The 9663-nt window shown below is 39.0% G+C and overlaps 1 non-coding gene across 1 annotated transcript; it reads right to left on the bottom strand.

Annotated features, from left to right (window-relative positions):
* Positions 1-5297: 5297 nt before the first annotated feature.
* On the bottom strand, positions 5298-5405 carry LOC112738809 (small nucleolar RNA R71). Its single transcript, XR_003169762.1, has one exon. It is a non-coding gene; the product is annotated as a small nucleolar RNA R71 (small nucleolar RNA).
* Between the last annotated feature and the right edge of the window lie 4258 nt (positions 5406-9663).

Here is a 9663-nt window from a genome sequence, read left to right as displayed (position 1 = left end):
AAGGAGAAGAGCTCAGCCTAGTGTGCATGCGCACAGACCTGCACGCGACCGCACATCCATCGGATCAGAGCCACGCGTGCGCGTGAGCCACGTTGCGCATTGATAAACCCCAATTTTGTGGTTTATCTTGTGCTTATCTTAGGAGATTTTATCACCTTTTCCCACATTTATTCAATGAAATAGCATGGTTTTGTAATTCTCCCTTAATTTGCACTTAAGTATAAAAACATGTTTTTTTGGCCCTTAAATTGGTGATTTTGATTCACTTTAATTCCATTTGATGCCTTGATGTGTTTGTTGAGTGATTTCAGGTTCATAAGGCAAGGATTCGATGGAATAAATAAAGAGAAAAGCATACAAAGTAGAGAATGCATGAGGAAACAAGGATTTGGAGTACATCAATCCACGCACACGCGCACGCGTGGAAGTGAAGTTGCATGGCGACGCGTACGCGTACATGACGCGTACGCATGGATGGTAAAATTTCCAAGCGAGGCGCACGCGTGACCCACGCGTACGTGACGCGGCATAAATTTGCAGATTAAGAATTATTAAGAAAAATGGCTTTGCAAGTACAGCTCTTAACCAGCAAAAATCCACTTGTCAATTTAGAAAAGAGTTGTCACAAATTTTAGAAATAAAATACTGGGTGTATGAGTCCCAGGTCGTCTCCCAACGAGTTGCAGGAAGATGTGCTATTTTACTAATCAGAGGTTTTCCAAAATGGTTTTTTTTAGTTTGATAAACAGGAGATTAAATTAGAGAATTTATGTAATTTAAATAAAATCTCGACTGGGAGAATATTAATCGAAAGTTCTATCCTTGTTGGAATTTTCTCAAGATCAATCAATAATTGGTAGTTATTTCCACTTAGTTAACCCTCAACGAATGAGGGAAAGTCAAGTTAAAAATCAACTTCTATTCACAAGTCCTAATCCTCTCCCTTGGGATGAATTAGAGTTAGTGACTAACAAGCCAACCAACAACGAACCAATTATAATTGAACTCTTGAGTATTCCAACTCAAGGTTCTCCTTTTAGTCAACTCCCAATCAAGTTGGGAAACTACTCCATTATCATAAATGTAGACTTTTGATGAGCGGATAATTTATACGCTTTTTGACATTGTTTTTAGTATGTTTTTAGTAGGATCTAGTTACTTTTAGGGATGTTTTCATTAGTTTTTATGTTAAATTCACATTTCTGGACTTTACTATGAGATTGTGTATTTTTCTGTGATTTCAGGTATTTTCTGGCTGAAATTGAGGGATTTGAGCAGAAATTAGATTCAGAGGTTGAAGAAGGACTGCTGATGCTGTTGGATTCTGACCTCCCTGCACTCAAAGTGGATTTTCTGGAGCTACAGAACTCGAAATGGCGCGCTTCCAATTGCGTTGGAAAGTAGACATCCAGGGCTTTCCAAAAATATATAATAGTCCATACTTTGACCAAGAATAGATGACGTAAACTGGCGTTCAACGCCAGCTTTCTACCCAAATCTGGCGTCCAGCGCCAGAAAAGGAGCCAAAACCAGAGTTGAATGCCCAAACTGGCACAAAAGCTGGCGTTCAACTCCACAAATGGCCTCTGCACGTGCAACACTCAGGCTCAGCCCAAACATACACCAAGTGGGCCCAGGAAGTGGATTTATGCATCAATTACTTACTCATGTAAACCCTAGTGACTAGTTTATTATAAATAGGACCTTTTACTAGTCTTTTTGACATCTTTGGTCTCAGTTTTAATCCATTGTTCATCTTAGGAGACTATTGATCACGCTTTAGGGGGCTGGCCATCTCGGCCATGCCTGGACCTTCACTTATGTATTTTCATACGGTAGAGTTTCTACACTCCATAGATTAAGGTGTGGAGCTCTGCTGTTCCTCAAAGATTAATGCAAAGTACTACTGTTTTCTATTCAATTCATCTTATTTCGCTTCTAAGATATCCATTCGCACCCAAGAACGTGATGAAGGTGATGATTATGTGTGACGCTCATCACCATTCTCCATTATGAACGCGTGCCTGACAAACACTTCCGTTCTACATGAAATAAGCTAGAATGAATATCTCTTAGATCTCCTAACCAGAATCTTCGTGGCGTAAGCTAGAATGATGGCGGAATTCAAGAGAATCCGGAAGGTCTAAACCTTGTCTGTGGTATTCCGAGTAGGATTCAATGATTGAATGACTGTGACGAGCTCCGAACTCGCGATTGCAGGGCGTTAGTGACAGACGCAAAAGGATAGTAAATCCTATTCCAGCATGATCGAGAACTGACTGATGAATAGCCGTGCCGTGACAGGGTGCGTGAGCATATTATTCACTGAGAGGATAAGATGAAGCCATTGGCAAGGGTGATGCCTCCAGACGATTAGCCGTGCCGTGACAGGGCATTGGATCATTTTCCCGAGGGATGACCGAAAGTAGCCATTGACAGTGGTGATGTATCACATAAAGCCAGCCATGGAAAGGAGTAAGACTGATTGGATGAAGATAGCAGGAAAGCAGAGGTTCAGAGGAAGGTAAAGCATCTCCATCCGCTTATCTGAAATTCCTACCAATGATTTACATAAGTATCTCTATCCCTATTTTATTATATAATATTCAAAAACACCATTATCACTTTATATCCACCTGACTGAGATTTACAAGGTGACCATAGCTTGCTTCATACCAACAATCTCCGTGGGATTCGACCCTTACTCACGTAAGGTATTACTTGGACGACCCAGTGCACTTGCTGGTTAGTTGTATCGAAGTTGTGAACCATGGTATTGGCACCATGTTCTTGGCGCCATTGCCAGGGAAAGAAAGAGCCATGAATTTTACATAATTAAAGTGTAATCACGATTACGCATACCAAGTTGCTCACGTTGCCAGGGATTGTTCGAGCCTGGATATCACAATTTCGTGCACCAAGTTTTTGGCGCCATTGCCGGGGATTGTTTGAGTTTGGACAACTGATGGTTCATCTTGTTGCTCAGATTAGGTAATTTTCTTTTTATTTTATTTTCAAAAATTTTTCAAAAATATTTCTAAAATTTTCTCATCTGTTTTCGAAAAAAATAAAAATGTTTTCAAAAAAATTTTTTATTCAAAATTTTTAAGAATGAATTCTAGTATTTCATGAAGCATGTTGAAGCCTAGCTGGCTGTAAAGCCATGTCTATTCCTTTGGGAATGAGTATGTCAGGCATGTCATATCTGAATTACATGCTGAAGCTTGGCTGGCCATTGGCCATGTCTAGTGTTTTGGACCGGAGCTTTCATTGAAGGCTTGGCTGGCTAGTGAGCCATGTCTAATTCCTGGACTGAAGCTTTAGACTAAGAATGCTAGATTCCTGGAATTCATATTAAAAATTTTGGAATCCTTATTTTTTTTTTCAATTAATTTTCGAAAAAATCCAAAAAATTAGAAAATCATAAAAATCAAAAATATTTTTATGTTTCTTGTTTGAGTCTTGAGTCATGTTATAAGTTTGGTGTCATTTGCATATGCATCTTGCATTTTTCGAAAATTTCATGCATTCATGGTGTTCTTCATGATCTTCAAGTTGTTCTTGGTAAGTCTTCTTGTTTGATCTTGATGATTTTTTGTTTTGTGTCTTTTCATGTTTATCATATGCATTCTTGAATTCTTAGTGCATAAGCATTAAAGAATTCTAAGTTTGGTGTCTTGCATGTTTTCTTTGCATTAAAAATTTTTCAAAAATATGTTCTTGATGTTCATCATGATCTTCATAGTGTTCTTGGTGTTCATCTCGACATTCATAGCATTCTTGCATGCATTCATTGTTTTGATCTAAAAATTTCATGCATTGCATAATTTTCATATTTTTCATAAAAATTTCAAAAATCAAAAAAATATCTTTCCCTTTTTCTCTCATCAAATTCGAAAATTTGAGTTGACTTTTTCAAAAATTTTTAAAATCTAGTTGTTTCTTATGAGTCAAATCAAATTTTCAATTTGAAAATCTTATCTTTTTCAAAATCTTTTTCAAAAATCAAATCTTTTTCAAAAATTTTTAGTTATTTTCAAAAATTCCAAAAATGTTTTTCAAAAATGTTTTTCTTATTTTTATACCAAATTTTCGAAAATAACAATAACAATTAATGTTTTGATTCAAAATTTGAAGTTTGTTACTTGCTTGTTAAGAAAGATTCAAACTTTAAGTTCTAGAATCATATCTTGTGATTTCTTGTGAATCAAGTCATTAATTGAGATTTTTAAAATCAAATCTTTTTCAAAACTAATTTCAATCATATCTTTTCAAAAATATCTTCTTATCTTTTTCAAAAATTTGATTTCAAAATATCTTCTCTAACTTCCTAACTTCTTATCTTTTCAAAATTTGTTTCAACTAACTAACTAACTTTTTGTTTGCTTCTTAACTTTTTCGAAAATATCTCCCCTCTTTTTCAAAAATTTCTTTTTAATTAACTAATTATTCTTATTTTTATTTTTAATTTTAAAAATTTTTCGAAAAAAAAAATGCTAACAAATTTCAAAAACCATTTTCGAAAATCACTAACTCTTTTTCAAAATAATTTTCGAAAATTATCCCTCCTCTATCTTATTCTATTTATTTATTCATATCCTAACATCTCATCTCACATTCTCTAGCCTCCTCACAGTGTGTTTCTTTCTTTACATCACATTCTTTGTCTCCCTCTTTTCTTCCACTCACAAAAGGATCCCTATACTGTGGTATAAAGGATCTCTATTATTATTATTATTTTTCTGTGCCTTCTTCTTTGTCATATGAGCAGGAGCAAGGATAAGAACATTCTTGTGGAAGCAGATCCAGAACCTGAAAGGACTCTGAAGAGAAAATTAAGAGAAGCTAAATTACAACAATCCAGAGAAAACCTTTCAGAATTTTTCGAACAGGAAGAGGAGATGGCAGCCGAAAATAATAATAATGTAAGGAAGATGCTTGGTGACTTTACTGCACCTAATTCCAATTTACATGGAAGAAGCATCTCCATTCCTGCCATTGGAGCAAACAACTTTGAGCTGAAACCTCAATTAGTTTCTCTGATGCAGCAGAACTGCAAGTTTCATGGACTTTCATCTGAAGATCCTTTTCAGTTCTTAACTGAATTCTTGCAGATATGTGATACTGTTAAGACTAATGGAGTAGATCCTGAAGTCTACAGGCTCATGCTTTTCCTTTTTGCTGTAAGAGACAGAGCTAGATTATGGTTGGATTCTCAACCCAAAGACAGCTTGAACTCTTGGGATAAGCTGGTCACGGCCTTCTTAGCCAAGTACTTTCCTCCTCAAAAGCTGAGCAAGCTTAGAGCTGATGTTCAAACCTTCAGACAGAAAGAAGGTGAATCCCTCTATGAAGCTTGGGAAAGATACAAACAGTTGACCAAAAAGTGTCCTTCTGACATGCTTTTAGAATGGACCATCCTGGATATATTCTATGATGGTTTATCTGAGCTATCAAAGATGTCACTGGACACTTCTGCAGGTGGATCCATTCACCTAAAGAAAACGCCTGCAGAAGCTCAAGAACTCATTGACATGGTTGCTAATAACCAGTTCATGTACACTTCTGAAAGGAATCCTGTGAATAATGGGACGCCTATGAAGAAGGGAGTTCTTGAAGTTGACACTCTGAATGCCATATTGGCTCAGAATAAAATATTGACTCAGCAAGTCAATATGATCTCTCAGAGTCTGCATGGAATGCAAGCTGCATCCAACAGTACTCAAGAGGCATCTTCTGAAGAAGAAGCCTATGATCCTGAGAACCCTGCAATAGCAGAGGTAAATTACTTAGGTGAACCTTATGGAAACACCTATAACTCAACATGGAGAAATCATCCAAATTTCTCATGGAAGGATCAAAAGTCCCAACAAGGCTTTAATAATGGTGGAAGAAACAGGTTTAGCAATAGCAAGCCTTTTCCATCATCAACTCAGCAACAGACAGAGAACTCTGAACAAAATGCTTCTAATTTAGCAAATCTAGTCTCTGATCTATCTAAGGCCACTGTAAGTTTCATGAATGAAACAAGGTATTCCATTAGAAATCTGGAAGCACAAGTGGGCCAGCTGAGTAAAAGGATCACTGAAATCCCTCCTAGTACTCTCCCAAGCAATACAGAAGAGAACCCAAAAGGAGAGTGCAAGGCCATTGACATAAGCACCATGGCCGAACCTGTGAGGAGAGGAGAGGACGTGAATCCCAAGGAGGAAGACCTCCTGGGACGTCCAGTGGTCAATAAGGAGCTTCCCTCTGAGGAACCAAAGGACTCTGGGGCTCATCTAGAGACCATAGAGATCCCATTGAACCTCCTTATGCCCTTCATGAGCTCTGATGAGTATTCCTCTTTTGAAGAGAATGAGGATGTTACTGAAGAGCAAACTGCCAAGTTTCTTGGTGCAATCATGAAGCTGAATGCCAAATTATTTGGCATTGATACTTGGGAAGTTGAACCTCCCTTGTTCATCAATGAACCGAGTGATCTGGATCAACTGACATTACCTCAGAAGAGACAGGATCCTGGAAAGTTCATAATACCCTGTACCATAGGCACTATGATCTTTAAAGCTCTGTGTGACCTTGGTTCAGGAATAAACCTCATGCCCCTCTCTGTAATAGAGAAACTGGGAATCTATGGGGTGCAAGCTGCTAAAATCTCACTAGAGATGGCAGACAGCTCAAGAAAACAGGCTTATGGACAAGTAGAGGACGTGTTAGTAAAGGTTGAAGGCCTTTACATCCGTGCTGATTTCATAGTCCTGGATACTGGAAAGGAAGAGGATGAATCCATCATCCTAGGAAGACCTTTCCTGGCCACAGCAAGAGCTGTGATTGATGTTGACAGAGGTTAAATATTCCTTCAATGGAATGAAGACTCCCTTGTGTTTAAAACTCAAGGATCTCCCTCTGCAACCATAGAGAGGAAGCAGAAAAAGCTTCTCTCCAAGCAGAGTCAACCAGAGCCCCCACAGTCAAACTCTAAGTTTGGTATTGGGAGGCCACAACCAAACTCTAAGTTTGGTGTTGAACTCCCATATCCAAACTCTAAGTTTGGTGTTGGAGAGTCTCAATAAAGCTCTGCACATCTGTGAGGCTCCATGAGAGCCCACTGTCAAGCTATTGACATTAAAGAAGCGCTTGTTGGGAGGCAACCCAATGTCTATCTAATTCTTATTTTTATTGTTTTTCATGTTTTCTTAGGTTCATGATCATGTGGAGTCACAAAATAAATATAAAAATTGAAAACGGAATCAAAAATAGCAGAAGAAAAATCACACCCTGGAGGAACATCTGTCTGGCGTTCAGCGCCAGAACAGAGCATGGTTCTGGCGCTGAACGCATAAAATGGGCAGCTTCTGGGCGCTGAACGCCAGAACAGGCATGGTTCTGGCGTTCAACGCCAGAAATGGCACACAAATGGGCGTTGAACGCCCAAAATGGCCACCAACCTGGCGCTGAACGCCCAGAGTTGGGTACAAAGGCATTTTTACATGCCTAATGGGTGCAGGGATATAAATCCTTGAACACCTCAGGATCTGTGGACCCCACAGGATCCACTCAGGATCTGTGGACCCCACAGGATCCCCACCTACCTCCACTCACTTCTTCTCACCACTCTCTTTCACACAACCCCATAAACACTCATCCCCAAAAACCCTTCACCAATCACCTCAAACTCTCTTCCCCATCACCTCCTCACAACTCACATCCATCCACTCTTCCCCATAAACCTACCTCTTAAACTCCACATACCTTCAAAATTCAAAACCAATTTCCCACCCAAACCCACCCATATGGCCGAACCTTAACCCCCCCTCCCTTCCCTATATAAAGACCTCCATTCTTCATCAAATTCACACAACACACCCCTCTACACTCCTCTTGGCCGAAACCACATCTCCCTTTCCCTCTCCATATTTCTTCTTCTTCTTCTTCTATTCTGTTGTTTATTGCTCGAGGGCGAGCAATATTCTAAGTTTGGTGTGGTAAAAGCATAGCTTTTTGTTTTTCCATTACCATTGATGGCACCCAAGACCGGAGAATCCTCTAGAAGAGGGAAAGGGAAGATAAAAGCTTCCACATCCGAGTCATGGGAGATGGAAAGGTTCATCTCCAAAGCCCATCAAGACCACTTCTATGATGTTGTGGCCAAGAAGAAGGTGATCCCTGAGGTCCCTTTCAAACTCAAAAGAAATGAGTATCCGGAGATCCGACATGAAATTCAAAGAAGAGGTTGGGAAGTTCTAACAAATCCCATCCAACAAGTCGGCATCCTAATGGTTCAAGAGTTCTATGCTAATGCATGGATCACCAAGAACCATGATCAAAGTAAGAACCCGGATCCAAAGAACTATGTTACAATGGTTCGGGGGAAATACTTAGATTTTAGTCCGGAAAATGTGAGGTTGGCGTTTAACCTGCCCATGATGCAAGGAGATGAACGCCCCTACACTAGAAGGGTCAACTTTAATCAAAGGTTGGACCAAGTCCTTATGGACATATGCGTGGAAGGAGCTCAATGGAAGATTGACTCCAAAGGCAAGCCGGTTCAACTAAGAAGATTGGACCTCAAGCCTGTAGCTAGAGGATGGTTAGAGTTCATTCAATGCTCAATCATTCCCACTAGCAACCGGTCTGAAGTTACTATAGACCGGGCCATCATGATCCATAGCATCATGATTGGAGAAGAGGTGGAAGTTCATGAGATTATACCTCAAGAACTCTACAAGGTGGCTGACAAGTCTTCCACTATGGCAAGGTTAGCCTTTCCTCACCTCATTTGCCACCTATGCAATTCAGCTGGGATTGACATAGAGGGAGATATCCTCATCAAAGAGGACAAGCCCATCACTAAGAAAAAGATGGAGCAAGCAAGACAGCCCAGTCATGGAGCTCAAGAGGCGCAAGAAGCTCATTTCCATGAGATCCCTGAGATGCCTCAAATGCACTTTCCTCCACAAAATTGTTGGGAGCAAATCAACACCTCCCTAGGAGAATTGAGTTCCAATATGGGACAACTAAGGGTGGAACATCAAGAGCACTCCATCATGCTTCATGAAATAAGAGAAGATCAAAAAGCAATGAGGGAGGAGCAACAAAGACAAGGAAGAGACATAGAAGAGCTCAAGGACATCATTGGTTCCTCAAGAAGGAAACGCCACCATAACTAAGGTGGATTCATTCCTTGTTCTTCTTTCTTCTGTTTTTCGTTTTCTATGTTATGTGCTTATCTATGTTTGTGTCTTCATTACATGATCATTAGTAGTTAGTAACTTTGTCTTAAAGTTATGAATGTCCTATGAATCCATCACCTCTCTTAAATGAAAAATGTTTTAATTCAAAAGAACAAGAAGTACATGAGTTTCGAATTTATCCTTGAACTTAGTTTAATTATATTGATGTGGTGACAATGCTTCTTGTTTTCTGAATGTATGCTTGAACAGTGCATATGTCTTTTGAAGTTGTTGTTTAAGAATGTTAAATATGTTGGCTCTTGAAAGAATGATGACTAGGAGACATGTTATTTGATAATCTGAAAAATCATAAAAATGATTCTTGAAGCAAGAAAAAGCAGCAAAGAACAAAGCTTGGAGAAAAAAAAAAGAAAAAAAAATAGGCAAAAAAAAAAAAATAGAAAGAAAAAGCAAGCAGAAAAAGCCAATA

This window comes from Arachis hypogaea, chromosome 13, assembly GCF_003086295.3.
Source record: "Arachis hypogaea cultivar Tifrunner chromosome 13, arahy.Tifrunner.gnm2.J5K5, whole genome shotgun sequence".
NCBI lineage: Eukaryota > Viridiplantae > Streptophyta > Magnoliopsida > Fabales > Fabaceae > Arachis > Arachis hypogaea.
Note: the sequence above shows the minus strand (reverse complement) of the source record. Positions and strands in the feature narration are given on the sequence as shown.